The following is a 17142-nucleotide window of genomic DNA, read 5'->3' as shown; positions in this document are numbered from 1 at the left end:
TTAAACTTAAGATTTTTAATTTTTTTTTATTTTTTAACTTTTATTTAATGAATATAAATTTCCAAAGTACAGCTTATGGATTACAATGGCTTCCTCCTCCCATAACGTCCCTCCCACCCGCAACCCTCTCCTCTCCTGCTCCCTCTCCCCTTCCATTCACATCAAGATTCATTTTCAATTCTCTTTATATACAGAAGATCAGTTTAGCATATATTAAGTAAAGATTTCAATAGCTTGCACCCACATAGAAACACAAAGTGAAACATACTGTTTGAGTACTAGTTGTAGCATTAAATAACAGTGTACAGCACATTAAGGACAGAGATCCCACATGAGGAGCAAGTGCACAGTGACTCCTGTTGTTGGCCCAACAAATTGACACTCTAGTTTATGGCGCCAGTAACCACCCTAGGCTCTCGTCATGAGTTGCCAAGGCTATGGAAGCCTTCCATAAACTTAAGATTAATAACAAAGATATAACTGGAAAAATCAATGATTGTTTCAAGGATGTCCATTTTACCATGTATAATTAATAATTACATTTCAAAATAATACATGGATAAAATGAAATCACAAAGTAAAATATTCACCTAGATTAAAATTGAAGAAAGCACTTGCCGGTGCCACGGCTCACTGGGCTAATCCTCCGCCTTGCGGCACCAGCACACCGGGTTCTAGTCCCGGTTGGGGCATCGATCCTGTCCCAGTTGCCCCTCTTCCAGGCCAGCTCTCTGCTGTGGCCAGGGAGTGCAGTGGAGGATGGCCCAAGTGCTTGGGCCCTGCACCCCATGGGAGACCAGGAGAAGCACCTGGCTCCTGCCATCGGATCAGCGCGGTGCGTCGGCCGCAGCGTGCCTACCACGGCAGCCATTGGAGGGTGAACCAACAGCAAAAGGAAGACCTTTCTCTCTGTCTCTCTCTCACTGTCCACTCTGCCTGTCTAAAATAAAAAAAAAAAGAAGAAGAAGAAAGCACTCAAATCCACAAGTTAACTTTTCACCTTAAGACACTGAAAAACCAAAAACAGAGTAAACCTAAAGCAAGCAGAAGGAAGCAAAAATAAATGCATTAAATTAGAAATAAATTGGAATAAAAGAAAAACAATAGAGAAAATCAGTATTACCAGAAGTTGTTACTTCAAAGAAATGAACAAAATTGACAAACTTTTAGTTAGTTTAACCAAGAAAAATGGAGAAAAGATTCAAATGGCTGAAATCAAGAACGAAAGAAATGATATTACTGCTGATCTCACAGAAATAAAATTAGGTATTTACAAAGGTGTAAATATTTGTGACCTTGCATTAGGAAATACTTTTTAATATGGCAATGAAAGCATAATGAACCAAAATCAATAGATCAATCAATAAATCAAGCTTCATCAAAATTCCAAACATTTGTATTTCAAAGGATACAATGAAGTAAATGTAAAGACAACACACATAATTAGTAAGAATATTTTCAAATAATTTATCTGGGGAGTCTACTGCCCAGAATATAAGAAGAAGTATTACAAGGTGGCATTTGTCAGCTAAGATTGTACTTGGGGGGCCGGCGCTAAGCCTCCTCCTGCAGAGCCGGAATGCCATATGGGAGCCAGTTCATTCCTGGCTCCTCCGCTTCCGATCCAGCCCTCTGCTACGGCCGGGGAAAGCAGTAGAAGATGGCCCAAGTGTTTGGGCCCCTGCACCCTCGTGGGAGTCCCAGAGGAAGCTCCTGATGCCTGACTTCAGATCGGCTTAGCTCCAGCCATTGAGGCCATCTGGAGTGTGAACCAGCAGATGGAAGGCCTCTCTCTCTCTCTACCTCTCAAATAAATAAATAAAATCATTTTTTTTTAAAAGATGACACTTGGGAGACCTGCATATCATCTTGGAGTGCCTCCTTTGAGTCCCAGCTCCTCCACTTTGGATTCTGCTTCCTGCTAGTAGGCACTCTGGGAGGTAGCTCAGGTACTTGGGTGCCTGCCATCCATATGGGAAATGTGGATTGAGTTCTGGGCTACTGGCTTTGGCATGGCCCAACCTTGGTTACTGTTGGCATTTGGAGAGTGAACCAGAGGATGGAATCTCTCTTTCTCTCTCTCCATGTGTATGTGTGTGTCTTCAAGTGAAATGAAAATAAAATTTTTAAATATTAAAAAAATAAGTATTAAAACTCAATAAAAGTGAACAACTCAATTAAAAATGGCAAAAGTATTTGAGTAGAGAGATTTCCAAACAAGATATACAAATGGCCAATAAGTACAGGGAAATATTTAATGTCACCAGCCATAAGGGAATGACTAATTTTACTTCATACTCACCAAGAAAAATAGCAAAAATATAGAGAATAACAAGTGTTAAGAGAACTGGAACCCTCAAACACTGTTGGTAGCAATGTAAAATATTACAGCTCTTTGGAAAGCAGTCTGACAGTTCCTCAGAGGGTTAAACATGGAATCCTCATAAAATCTGGCAATTCCACTACTAAGGAAATACCCAAAAGAATAAAACTATGTGTCCATAAAAAAACCTTATGCATAAATGTTCATAACAGCATTATTAATAGCCAAAAGTGGAAATAATCCAGATGTCCATCTGATAAATTGATAAGTAAAATGTGATATATCCAGCCAACAAAATTTTAGCAATACACATAAATTAAATACTAGTAAACCTTGAAAAATCATGCTAAGTGGAAAAAGAAAGTCACAAAGGACCTCATATGCCTTTTATAAGAAATGTTCAGGTGCCAACATTGTGGAGTAGCAGGTTAAACCATTGCTTGCAATGCCATCATCCCGGGATCCCATATCAGAGTGCCAGTTCAAGACCTGACTGTTCCACTTCTTTTTTTTTTTCTTTATCTTTGGAAACATTCAATTTATTTTATTTTTTAGCCAGCTTGACTTGCCATCTCAATCATCTCAAAATTGGAATACTAAGATCTTTGATCTTAAAACCAACCCTTATGGTTGTAAATATTCCACCCATCACATCACTTTGTACTGTGTTAGGTATCCTAGTCCTGCTCATACTGATCAATGAGTTCTGGGTTGCAAAAGATAATTTATTTTTTGCACCTGTGTGTCAGTCTTTGTCTTCAAGTTAAACAAAAACATATGCAAGTGCAGGGACTGCTCCACTTCTGATTCAGCTTCCTACTAATGTTCCTGGAAAGTTGGTGGAAGATGGTTCAAGTACTCAGGATCCTGTTGCCTATGTGGGAGATCAGGATGGAATTCCTGGTTCCTGGCTTCAGCATGGCCCAGACCTGGCTGTTGTGGTTATTTGAGTGAATCAGCGGATGGAAGATCTTTCTCTGTCTCTCCCTCCATATCACTTGGTCTTTCAACTAAATAAATAAATCTTTAAAAAAATGTTCAGAATATGCAAAATACATATGCAAAATAGATTAGCGTTTTCCTAGGGCCAGATAGAATTGAGAGATTGGGAGGTGATAGCTAAGTTTTCTTTCTGGGATATTAAAAATGTTCTAAAATTGATCGTGGTTATGAATACACAACTCTGTGACTATACTAAAAATCATCATACTAAACATTTAAACAGGTGAATTGTACGATGTGTGAGTTATCTGTTTTATATTGGGTGAATTGTGTTTGTACTTCCTGAGGAACTGGTCCTTCTCATCTAAGTTGTCAAATTCATGGGTGTAGACTTATTCAGAGTATTCCCTTATTACTCTCCAGCATCTGCGGTCCCCAGTTTCATTGCCAATGTCAGGAATTTGTGGCATCTTTCTTTTTTTTCTTTTGTCAGTCTTATGTAGGCTTATAATTTTATTGGTCTTCTCAAAGAACCGGTTTTGTGTTTTGCTCATTTTCCTCTTGCTTTCTGTTCTCAGTTTCATTGGTTACTGCCCTTGTATTTACTGTTTCCTTCTCTCTGCTTGATTTGGGTTTCCTTGTCACCCTTTTTTAAAAGTGGAAGCTTTCATTAGTTATTTGAGAGTTTCCCTTTTTATATGTGATTAGTGACATAAATTTCTCTCCAATCACCGCTTTAGCTGTTTTCCAGCACTATTGATAACGCCGCATTTCATTTTCACTCACTGCAGGTGTTTTTGTATTTATCCTGAGATTCCCTCTTTGCCTGATCAGTTATTTAGCTTGCAAATACTTGGAGGTTTTTCTATTATTTTTCCACTTTTGATCTTTGAGTTTGATTCTCCATTGTGGTCAGAAAAGACTCCCTGTATGATTCTAATTTTTAAAAACTTGTTAAGGTTTGCATTATGGTCCAGGGTATGACCTAGCTTAGTTGGTGTTCAGTAGGTATGGGTGTGCTCTTCTTTTGTGAGGCAGAATGTTCTGTGAACATCAGTTGGGTTGTGCTGATTGATGGTGTGGTTGAATTCTGTATCTTTACAACTTTCTTTGTAGACTTTATCAGTCACTAAGATCGTGTTTCTGACTTTCCAAATATAATTTTACTTTGCCTAGTTCTTTAACTTCTGTCTGGTTTGCTTCAAATATTTTGGCCCTGATGTTAGGTGTGTACATATCTAGGATTGTTATGTGGTGGATGCCTCTTTTATCTTTCTACATTGTCCTTCTCTATCTCTATCTATCTTGCACTCAGATCTACTTTATCTGATATTAATTTAGCTATTCTTGCTTTTTTTGAATAATATTTTTATTTTCTATCTTTTTTTAAAGATTTATTTATTTATTTGAAAGTCAGAGTTACAAAGAGAGAGGAGAAGCAGAGAGAGAGAGAGGTCTTCCATCCGATGGTTTATTCCCCAGATGGCCACAATGGCTGGAGCTGTGCTGATCCAAGCCAGGAGCCAGGAGCCTCTTCTGGGTCTCCCACATGGGTGCAGGGGTCTAAGGACTTGGGCCATCCTCCACTGTCTTCCCAGGCCATAGCAGAGAGCTGGATTAGAAGTGGAGCAGTCGGGACTTGAACCGGCTCCCATATGGGATGCCAGCGCTCCAGGCCAGGGTGTTAACCCACTGAGCCATGGCGCCAGTCCCTGAATAATATTTTTAAGACATCTCTTTCTCTATCTTTTCACTTTCCATCTGCCTATGTACTATTTGAAGCTAGTTCCTTTTATACAGCATATTGCTATATTATGCTTTTCCCTGCACTCTGACAACCATTGTCCTTCATTTTAATGTAATTAAAGTGGTACTTCAACCACTTACATGTAATGTGATTAAATGGCCGATTTAGGGCTTAAGTCTGCTGTTTCACTTTTTGCTTTATGTTTGTTTGCTCTGCTCGTTGTTCCCCTTTGTTTTATTTCTCTTACCTTCTGTGGGTTATTTGAACATTTTTTAGAAATGCCTCTTTGGTTTGTTGATAATATCCTTTAGTATCTTTCTGTACAGATTTATTTTTGGTGTTTTTTTCCTGATTCCTTCCTTCCTTCCTTCCTTCCTTCCTTCCTTCCTTCCTTCCTTCCTTCCTTCCTCCTTCCTCCCTCCCTCTCTCTCTTCCTGACAAGTTTCCTTCCTTTGTTTTCTTTCTGTTTAAATTTTACTCAGTCTTTTTTTCCCACTAAACTACAAATAGAGCCTGGTGTTGACAAGCTCTCTTAGGTTTACTTCCTCTGATAATTTCTTGATTTTTTTCTTTCATTCCTGAAGATATTTTCACCGTGTGTGGGATGCTGGGTTAACAGTTCATTTCTGTACTTCAGGAGTATTACACCACTTCCTTCTGGCCTTCGTGGTTTCTGAAAAGAAATACACGATCATTCTAGTCGTTTCCCTCTTATGGGGAAAGTGTCACTGGACTGCTTTCAAGATTCTTTTGTTTGTATCTCATTTTTATGGCTTGTATTGCAGGTGTCTTGATGTGGACTTCCTAAGCTTTATCCTGTTGAGACTTCACTCGCCTTGAATCTGTATGTTTGTATCTCTTGACACATTTGGGACATTTTCAGTCACTATTTCTTCTAGTACTTTTTCAGCCTGATCCTCATTTTTCCCTTTCTTTCTGGGACTCTGACCACAGAGATGCTAAAACTTTTGGTATAGTCCCACAGAACTCTGAGGCCATATTTCAACAAAAATTCATGGTAGTGGTGTATCCACAAACCGATGAAGTTCCTATGGAAAATGATGCACTGTGGTTAATTAGAGTTTATTCCAATAGTGTAAGCCTGGTTTTCTTTAAGAAATTAGCCATAAATTAAAGAAGAAAATCATATAATCCTTTCTGTAGCAGCTAAAATAAATATTTGATAAAGTTCAGCCCATGTTTCTTATTAAAAAGGCAAAAGAAGACATAAGTCAATGTAATAGTTACAGAAACTGGAAATGGTCATTGTTGGAGACTTTTTAATTCGATAACATACAGCCAGCAGACATCTTTTCCAAGTATCATTAATAGTGAAGCTTGAGAAACATTCTCATTAAGGTAAGGACAAGAGAAGACAGGACTATGACTGCAGCCTTTCAGTGTTATTCTAAAGGTACTAGATAAAGGAATAAGACAAGAAAAATTGGGAAAACTGTTAGAAATGAAGGGATGAACAGTTATTATTTGGAAATAGGATGATTGTCTACCTAAAATATCTGAGAAACATTATAATTATCATCCATTAGAACTATTAACATAGTGCAGCAAGGCATCGGAGTACAAAATCAACGTACAGATTCTATTAGCTTTGTTATAGATGACAAAAATCGTGTAGGAAGTCAGTGAAAAAATGGCACCCACAGGAGCATCAAAATGCTTACCAATGGACCTAATGAAGTATATGCAAGATACATACAAAAGAGGATAAAAGTTTATTGGAAAGCCATAAAGGAGGAGCAGCAGAGAGACATATTATGATTTGAAGTAAAAATTTGAAATCATAAGGATGGGAATTCTCTGGAAACTTAATTTATAAATGCAAGTGAACATCTATCAAAAGCCAAAATGATACTTTTTGAAAGAAACCTGAAAAAATGATTGTAAAGTTTTCCCACAGAGAAAATGCACACAAAGGAGCCATTAAAATAAATCTTAAGAGGAGAACAGTGAAGGAGTGCTTGCCTAATAGATATTGAGATGTTTTATAATGCCATAGCAACTTAAGGATTTGGGAATTGTCACTAAAATAGACAATTTAATGAAAGAATCCAAAAACAAACTGAAAGGTGTTCTTGTAACCACCTTTTCTACCTAAGAGTTTGGATTGAACTTGACCCCCATGCTCATCAACAAGAGAGGAATTTAAGCAAGATGCAATTGCTAGAACCCCTGGCCATCACACAGAGCCTTTGGGTGAGAATGAGTTCTGTGGTCTCCCTTGAGGTGAAACAGGGAATGGATGAGGCAACACCCAAACTTGAAAACCTTGATCAATCAGAGGGAAAGTAGCAAGTATGTGCAATATTCTAGACTTTCAAATATCCATTATCCAAATATCATCGAAGTCCACCTACTTATAAATTCTTTTTCTGTTTCCCGTGTAACTCAAATGTCTCCAGTATTTTCTCCATCACAGAGATAACAAAACCAGTTAGGCTGCTGCTTGCAGCACCTGCACCCCAGATCAGAGTGCCTGGGGTTGAGTCCTGGCTGCATTTTCCATGCCAGCTTCCTGTTAATGCAGTCCCTGGGAGGCAGCAGGTGATGACGCGAGTAATTGTATTTCTGCCTCCCTTGTGGGAGACCTGGATTGAGTTCCAGGCTCCTGGCTGTGGTCTGGCCCAGTCCTGCCTGATGCCGGCAAGTGGGGAATGGATCAGAGGATGGGAGATCTTTCTCTGCCTTCAATAAACAAGGACATGTCAAATTTTAAAAGTGACTAAACTAGATAGAGATTTGCCTTAATTAATGTCTATTTCATTTTTTGGTGTCCTTATTGAAATATAAGTATCACAACACAGGGTTTCTCTAATCAGGGTAATTAAGGGTGGACAGTCTCCCTAAACATGGTCTGCTCTGGGCTTAGTCTTCTGCGTTTGAAAGTATATTCTCAGCACGTGACCTTCCCCCTCTTTATCTGACTTCTGTTAGGATGACATCAAGGAGTGACTGCAAACAGCCCTCTCCGGGGACCGTTGTAATGACACAGGGGGTTAAGCTGCTGCTTGTGACCTTGGCGTCCCACATCAGAGTGCTGGTTTGGATCCTGCCTACTCTGCTTCAGATCCAGCTTCTGCCAGTGTTCTGGAGAGGCAGCAGATACTGGCCTATAACCCTAGGAGGCCTCTGCCACCCATGTGAGAGACCAGGATAGAGTTCCAGGCTCCTGACGTTGGCCTGTCCTGGACCTGGCTGTTGTGGCCATTGGGGCCTGTGAGCCCATTGATGCAGTTGATGGAAGACCTCTCTCTTTCTCTCTCTTATTTCTGTCTGATTCTCTACCTTTCAAGTAAATAAAAGATTTATTTATTTATTTGAAAGGCAGAGTTACAGAGAGAGAGAGGGAAAAACAGAGTTCTTCCATCTGCTGGTTTACTCCCCCAATGGCTAAAATGGCTAGGACTGGGCCAGGCCGAAACCCAGAGCCAGGAGAACCATCTGGTTCTTCCGTGTGGGTGCAGGGGCTCAAGTACTGGGGCCATCTTCTGCTACTTTCCCTTGTGTGTTAATAGGAAGCTGAATGGGAAGTGGGACAGCCAGGAGTTGAACCAATGCCCATATAGGATGCCAGAGGTCACAAGCAAAAGCCTAACCTGCTATGCCACAATGCCAGCCCCTTCCTTACTTAAAATGTTAATCTCATTCAGATGTACCCTCACAGACACTCTCAGAATCATGTTTGACCAAATGTCAGGGCTCCCTGGTCCTGGTAATACATCATATGAAATATTACATGGTTTCTACAAAGAATGAGGTAGGTCTGTATATTTTGACTTGAAGATAAATAACCCCCACCTATATCATTAAATTAAATTAATCAATCAATAATGCATATAGTGTTTTGTATATGTATACATATTATAATTTAACATATATATGTGCATATTTAAATGTAAGAACAAAGTCTGGAGTCTTATTACTTTGGACTCTTTAAGGTTTTTTTTTTTTTTTTTTTTTTTTTTTTTTTTTTTTTTTTTTGACAGGCAGAGTGGACAGTGAGAGAGAGAGACAGAGAGAAAGGTCTTCCTTTGCCGTTGGTTCACCCTCCAATGGCCGCCTTGGCCGGCGCACTGCGCTGATCCGAAGCCAGGAGCCAGGTGCTTCTCCTGGTCTCCCATGGGGTGCAGGGCCCAAGCACTTGGGCTATCCTCCACTGCACTCCCGGGCCACAGCAGAGAGCTGGCCTGAAAGAGGGGCAACCGGGACAGAATCCGGTGCCCCGACCGGGACTAGAACCTGGTGTGCCGGCGCCGGATTAGCCTAGTGAGCCGCGGAGCCGGCTCTTTAAGTTTTAAGCAACAGTTACTTCCCTCTAACCTAGTGAATTTGCATTCCAATAAGTGGGAGCCAGGAATCAAACAACATCAGTGAGGTTTCCCCTCTCTCCATCTCTCCTGTCGTCTTACCTCTGTGTGTTTGATTCCTCCGTGGCCAGGGAACATGGCCACTGGTAGTTCCAGGCTAAGCCAGGGGCCTGGTTTAGCAACTACAACAGTCAGGAGGCTCCTTTTTCCCAATGTCCACGTGTCCATCTCAGAAGCAGACTCTGAATGGCCCGATTTGGAGCATACAACCACCACCTCCTGTGATTGGAGGCTGCAGCATGGTGCTTGGTCTGGCCGGGGGCACAGCACAGCCCCTGTTCTTTGTCATCAGTGGTTGAGCTTCAGGACACCGGAATGACCCTCCAGAGGACCCCTCCTCAGCTGTGGCCACTGTTTGGGAATGAGAGAAGTGAAGACAGGGAGAGTGATGATGGAGGCGGTGCTGACGAAAGGAGTTTTAATATTTTCCCTCTGTTTATTATTTTAATTTGTAATGAATAACTTGCATTCATACATGACTTTTTGTTTTGACAGGCAGAGTGGACAGTGAGAGAGAGACAGAGAGAAAGGTTTTCTTTTCCGTTGGTTCACCCCTCAATGGCTGCTGTGGCTGGTGCACTGTGCTGATCTGAAGCCAGGAGCCAGGTGCTTCTGCTGGTCTCCCATGAAGGTGCAGGGCCCAAGCACTTGGGCCATCCTCCACTGCACTCCCGGGCCACAGCAGAGAGCTGGACTGGAAGAGGAGCGACCGGGACAGAATCCGGCACCCCAACCTGGACTAGAACCCGGTGTGCCGGCGCTGCAGGCGGAGGATTAGCCTGTTGAACTGTGGCGCCGGCCCATACATGACTTCTGTATTTTTTGAAGAGAATAGTTTCTCAGGCCACATAAGAAAAATCCTTCTTGGTACTCTGAAGCTGCATCCCATACTACCCTAAATGCATTCTGCTATCTTATCTACTAATATTCTTTTCTGATTAAAGATGAACAAAAACTCCCCCGAGCAGCTCTCTGATAAGAAACTCCCAAGGCAAGTGAACATGATGATAATCAGGTGAGGCGAAGTGTCTCGTGACAACGCAACGCAGCGATGTACAAGAGTCAGGACAATACTGCTCAGAAGGTAGGTCCAGAGACTAGGCTTAGCCAGGCCAGCTGATGTTGGAGGAATATTTTCTGCATACCTTCCTGTCCAAAACATTCACATATTCTAGTCTTAAAGGGAGAGTGAGCCTAAGAGGCCATGGAGAGCCCTTGCTCCCAAGCAAAAACAGCAGAGAGCACGGAGATCAATGTCTGAACTGCCTTCCTGGCCAGCTAACTTGAGTTTTACCAAGTCCCTCATTATAATAAAATCTAGAAGCTAGCTGTTTTCTAATCACTTTCCATTTTAATGATTCCTGGCAGCTACTCATATTCAGAAGGTGAGGCATGAAACCTCTCTGATCAAAGGGATGAAGTCAACAGGGAGACTCCTTGTTGCACCAGGGTACAGCTTTGAAATCCTGTTGAACAGAGCCAGCAGAGCTTCTAAGCAGTGATGAAAACTATCTTCACATTCCGCAAGTGCACATGTTCTCTGGAACAGCCCTAGTTGCTGCTTGATTGCCCTCCTTCCAGGCTCCTCAACCTTGGCTTTCTCCTTGCCTTGCCCATGGCCTTTGAACCACTGTCACTCTTTCTCCTTCAACCCAACGGAAATCATGATTTTTACGTGTAGAAGTGCAGCTGAACACCTCTGCCTGTGGGACCTCTTTCTTCTGAGTTGCATAGCCCCTGGCAAGAAGCCCACTTTTTGAGGACTTTTACAATACTCCTGGTTACTTCCTCAGGTTTCATTAATTGGTAAACAAAGCCTATTACTGCTGGAAGGGAACAGCTGCTGGTGAAGTTCCTCATTCTGTGAGCTCCAGACTAGCTCTCCACTTTTAGTTTCTTCCAACAACCAAAAATCCATCCCTTATGCTACTGCACTCTGGCTCCACCAGTCGTGCTCTCTCTGCGATTCCCTTAAAGGTCCTCCCAGATGGCTGGAGGTGCAAGGGAGCATGGTGCACTGATAGCATTGTTTTTTCAGATGGTTTCCAGCTTTCACTCTTTTCATAAACTGCAGGTGGGCGACCATCTCAGCTGGAAGCATAGGTTTCACCATTTCTTTGCCTGCCTGGCACCTCTTTGGAATCTGAGGAGCCTTGATTTCCGCTTTTTTTCTCATTCTATTTTAACCTTCCATTGCATCTTTATGTATCACTTTGGCCATTTGGATTTTATTTTTGTTGACTGCTTTTTTATCTTTAGCACATTTTTTCTGTTGGGTTTTTCTTTTCTTTCTAATTTTAGGAGCTCTTCTTGTAGAAGAGCTATAATCTATACATTGAAATGTCATATATATTGCAAATAGGACATTATTTCTGCTTTACTTTTAAAATTATTGCTTGTATACAACAAACTTAAGGTAGGATGTCATTTAGAACAGGAGGTAAAGAAATACAAACAGCTGATTTTAGAAAAACTCCTTAAAACTCTGCTACGTGTGTTTCTTCTCGTCTTGCTGCAGGTGGCATTTACTCTAAGTTAATTTATTCATCCAGCCCTAAATTTTCTAATTTTTCTTTAAAAAGGTATCTCTTCTTCTCATGTATATATTAGGTATCAAAAAGGAATCCACAGCTGACTCAGGTTGATGGTTTTCTTCAGCGTCAGCATTAACTTCCACGTGCTGGCCTCTAATTGCTGCTACAGGGGAGCCTTATCTTTAGCCCTCTCCAGCTAATCTGTGGGATTTACATTCCCAGATCTACTTTGTCCGCAAGGAGCTTTTCTACGCTCCAAGTGGTCTCTCTCAAGCAGTGTGAGTGGGACATTATGCACGTGTACATAGTTGCAGAAAGGACTTTTATTTTTTCTAGTAATGAGATGGCTTTTACTTTACCTCCTCGTCTTTGTTCACACGGCGGACTATCTCTTTAATTACTTAAACCTATATACAATGAAGTCGTTCCACACCCGATATCCACCAGTTCTTCTAAGCTAACTTCTGAAATATTTTTAAGTCCATGCATATTTTCCTTCACTTGGATAGAAAAATTAAAATTGCTGTATATTTGACTAGCAGTTAAGACACCACGTAAGGCATTTGTGTCTCGTGTTGACTGCTTGATTTCAACAGCTGGCTCTGAGTCCCGACTATAGCTTCCTGCCACAATGGACACTAGGAAGCAGTGGCTATGGCCCAAGTACCCGGATTCCTGCCACTTGTGTGGGAGACCTGGGTTGAGTTCCCAGCCTCTAGTTTTCTGGGACCCCTGTCCATTGTGTATGTTTGGGAAGTGAGCAAGTGATTAGAGTTCCTCTGCCATCCTCAAATAAAGTTCTTGAAGTTTTAAATAACAAAAAACACTGCATGAGCAACATATTTTCTCCCCCTTGTCAAATCCACATGTGACAGCCATGGATGTTTTTGTGTCTTCATCAAGATCTCTAGTAACTCTTCTGCTTGCCTCTGGCTCATACCGTCTGTCCAGCTGTGTGAGTAATTAAAGCAAGGAATGATAAAATAATGTATACCTATGTTAAATATTTTGTATAACTCAAAATGCATGCATTCCTTGACCAAATCTTTGATGTAGGACCAAAGCCTTTCCTCTGAACACATGTCCCTGACTGGAGGTTTGGGTGGCCTTTCTTGTATATATCACTCCAACAATCATTTACTTTTTATAATTTCAGTTTCATTAAATGGAGATAAGAGTTAAATACACTCAGGAAGGTACAGGGTATAGAATTCTGTACTGATGCACAGTTTTTCTGTATTTTCTGCTTTTGTTGCTCACTCCTAATTTGAGTTTTCTAAGTAATTTTTTTCCAATTTTGTTTCCATGACACTCACATCCTCTTGACCATCAGGGCCTTGGGTTGCTTCATAGATGTGCCGTAGTGGTGGCATCCACTTCCCTAGCACATGGCTTAGCCCTCAGAAGATGAGAGGTGCCCGGTGTAAGTTTAACAAAAAATAGATCGAAGGAAAACAAAGGAAGGAAGAGGCATGTGCTAGCACAGAATATTTTTGTATTATATACCAGGCCTGTGCTAGGTATCAGAGAAGAGTCGATCAAGTTTGTGGAGGACAGTCTGAGCTAGGACGTGTGGTCTGAATGGAGCATGGAGTGACCCAACTCGGGCCTGAACTCAGAACCTAGAGACAGTTTCACTGGAAGTCAAGAATGCTGAAAAAACTTTCCTTGAGGTCAGCGCTGCGGCTCACTAGGCTAATCCTCCGCCTGCAGCGCTGGCACTCCGGGTTCTAGTCCTAGTCAGGGCGCCAGATTCTGTCCTGGTTGCTCCTTTTCCAGTCAAGCTCTCTGCTGTGGCCCGGGAAGGCAGTGGAGGATGGCCCAAATGTTTGGGCCCTGCACCTGCATGGGAGACCAGGAGAAGCACCTGGCTCCTGGCTTCCAATCGGCGCAGCGCACCGGCCGTAGCGGCCATCTTGGGGGTGAACCAATGGAAGGAAGACCTTTCTCTCTGTCTCTCTCTCTCTCACTGTCTAACTCTGCCTGTCCAAAAAAAAAAAAAAAAAAAAACAAAAAAAAACCTTTCCTTGCAGAATGCAAGCTTCCTATATCTATTCACTGTACATTTGAAGAGGAATGAAGACAAGGAGCGATGGCGTGGGCCTAAGGTCTGGCTTTGGAGTTGGAAATCAGCCCAGTCTCTGTGCTTCTTCATTTTAGCTTTATTTCCATGATCTGGAGGGTATTTTTAGATCTGCACCTCACTTGGCCTTTTTTTTTTTCCCCTTTGCTTTCTATGCCACCCAGCACAGAACTCAACACACGGCAGGTCCTCACTGAACAGAGGTAAGAACCGACATCTGCTTGACCTTAGACTTGAACTCAGCAGGGAAGGAAGAACAAGAGCCTCCTCAGATCAGCAAGGAGAAAGGCTGATGACGGTCCTGAAAGGGCCGGATGAGAAACTACCTGAAGCCAAATCACGGAGAGAAGGCCCTGAGGCCAGCATTCATATTTTCCCTCTAGCTTCACAGAACCAGGAAGACACTGTTAAGTTCTGCAGGGTTAATTTAGGCCACAAGTGTCTAGGAATGGGAGAGTGGGGAGGGAGGACTGAGGGGTGGATACTGGGCACAACCACACAGTTAAATGTTGTGGCACTGTATGGTATGTGTGGTTGTGTGGACAACCACAGTCTCCACAACAATAAATAATTCACTTCAGAACAACTGGGGGAGAAGAGTTGGAGGGTTCTCTACCCTAGAAATGATGATGGTGAAGACACGTAAATGCTAATTACCCTGATTTCATCGTTGCACCTTCTATATGTGCATCAAATTACAATACTGTACCTCATTAATAAGCACAAATATTTATGCCAATTAAAAACATTCGGCAAAGTTTGCCTAATATTTCTGCAGATCAGTTCAGTGGAGGTAGTCTGGAATAACACCTAAGAGTAAGAAACCTGAAATCAGAGCATCCAGTCTTCATCTCTGAGAAGCCCTCATTTTATAACCTTGGGCAAGGAAGTTCTAAGTCCCAGTTTCTTTATTTTAAAATGACCTTTGTTGTAATAATAGGGCTTAGCTCATGACATTGTTGTGAAGACTAAATGAGTGCTTATGAGAGCTTCCAGAACAGAGTAATTTCCTTATAAGCATACTTCACTCATAACCTATATTGCTAAGTATACAAAATCAAATTTGCACAATCAAAAGTTCCCTAAGAAATCACTAGTCAACCCCTAGAAGAATACAGGTAGGCCTGAGCAAATCTGGGCCTTCACTTTACGACAGTCTCTTCCTCCCCTGTAACTCACTGAAAACTGCTGTGCACCGACGCTGCCCGCGTCCTAAGCAAGTGATGCTTGATCTTCACAGTGATCATCATCCTGTCCACTTGGCATTAGTGATTTTTAAAAAAATTTCTTTCTTAGCATATTATTAAAATGTAATCCTGTGATTAAATGCTGTCCATATGGCATTAGTGTTTTTTAAACATTTTTCTTTCTTTTATTAATATGCAGTACACATAGGAAGAAATACACTGAAGGATACAGATCAGTGAGCTTTAGGGTCAACGGATCACCCTCATAACCAACACCCAGATTAAGAACAAAGCTTTACCAGTACTCCAACAGTCCTCACTGTTCTCCCCCCTCCATTTTTTTTCTTCACATGTAAAACTAAGATATATATATATATATATATATATATAGTCATTTACATAATGTGATTCAGTGAAGCAATATTAGAACTATATACCAAATGATCTGACAGCCACAGAAGTTTTATCCACCTTGTATATATTAACTACCATAAATAAGAGAAAACATGTAGCATTTTTCTTTTTGGAGGTTGCTTATATCACTTAGCATAATGATTTCCAGTTTCATCCATTTTGTTGCAAATGTCAGGATTTCATTCTTTCCTAAGGCCGAGTAGTATTTCATTGTGTATATATACACCACATTTTCTTCTTTTTAAAAGAATTATTTATTTATTTGAAAGTCAGAGTTACACAGAGAAGGAGAGGCAGAGAAAGAGAGAGAGAGAGAGAGAGAGAGAGAGAGAGAGAGGTCTTCCATCCATTGGTTCACTCCCCCATTGGCTGCAATGGCCGGAGTTGCACCAATCCCAAGCCAGGAGTCAGGAGCTTCCTCTGGATCTCCCATGTGGGTTCAGGGGCCCCAGGACTTGGGCCATCTTTTACTGCTTTCCCAGGCTGCAGCAGAGAGCTTGATCAGAAGTAGAGCAACCGGGACTTGAACCGGCTCCCAAATGGGATTCTGGCACTATATGTGGCAGCTTTACCTGCTATGCCACAGTGCTGGCCCCTACATAGCATTTTCTTAATCCAGCCATCAGTTGATGGACATCTAGTTTGATTGCATATCTTAGCTATTGTGAATTGAGCTGCTATAAACATGGCAATGCAGATAACTCTTTCATATACTGCTTCATTTCCTTTGAATATATTTTCAGCAATGGGATGGCTAGGTCACATGGTGAGCTACTTTTAGTTTTCTGAGGAATCTCTCACCAAGAGTGTATTAGGTTACCTTTTTCTTTTCAGTTTAATTAAGTTTCCTTTATTTATCTTGTTGATAAGTCTTATTATCATAAATGTCTATTGAATTTTGTCTAATACATTTTTAAAGGTTTATTTATATGAAAGGCAGAATAGCAGAGAGAGGAGATAGATAGATGATAGATAGATATGGATATAGATGATACATATAGATGTAGATAGATAGATGATAGATAGATTGATTCATCTTCTATCTACTGGTTTTTCCCCTCCCTCCCTAAAATCCTACAAAAGCCAAGGCTAGACCAGGCTGAAGTCAGCAGTCAGGAACTCTGGTTCTCCTACATTGGTGTCAGGGCTCGTGTAGCTGAACCATCATCTACTGCCTTCTATGTACGTCAGCAGGAAGCTGGGTCAGAATCAGAGAAGCCAGAATCTGAACCAGGATCTCTGGCATTGGCTGTGGTTGTGGCAAGCAGGGGCTTAAACCTCTGTGCAAAAATGGCTGCCTCAATTTTGTCTAATACTTTTTCTTCATCAATTAAGATAAGTTTCCTCTTTTTATGCTACATATGTGGTAAAATATATAACTGGTTTTTTTTTTCATTCAATATGTTACCTGTTGGCTTGATATAGATGGCCTTTATTATGTGGAAGGATGTCCTTTCTATTCCTTAATATGTTCAACATTCTTATCATGAAGGATGTTAGATTTTATCAAATTCCCTTTCTGCATCT

General features: G+C 41.3%; 1 non-coding gene across 1 annotated transcript; it reads right to left on the bottom strand.

Moving 5' to 3' along the window:
* Positions 1 to 2980: 2980 nt before the first annotated feature.
* On the bottom strand, positions 2981 to 3111 carry LOC133753011 (small nucleolar RNA SNORA40). The gene has a single exon (XR_009865015.1). It is a non-coding gene; the product is annotated as a small nucleolar RNA SNORA40 (small nucleolar RNA).
* Positions 3112 to 17142: the final 14031 nt, after the last annotated feature.

Source organism: Lepus europaeus, chromosome 2 (genome assembly GCF_033115175.1).
Source record: "Lepus europaeus isolate LE1 chromosome 2, mLepTim1.pri, whole genome shotgun sequence".
Lineage (NCBI taxonomy): Eukaryota > Metazoa > Chordata > Mammalia > Lagomorpha > Leporidae > Lepus > Lepus europaeus.
The sequence above is the reverse complement of the archived record's forward strand: the minus strand, read 5'-3'. Positions and strand labels throughout refer to the sequence as shown.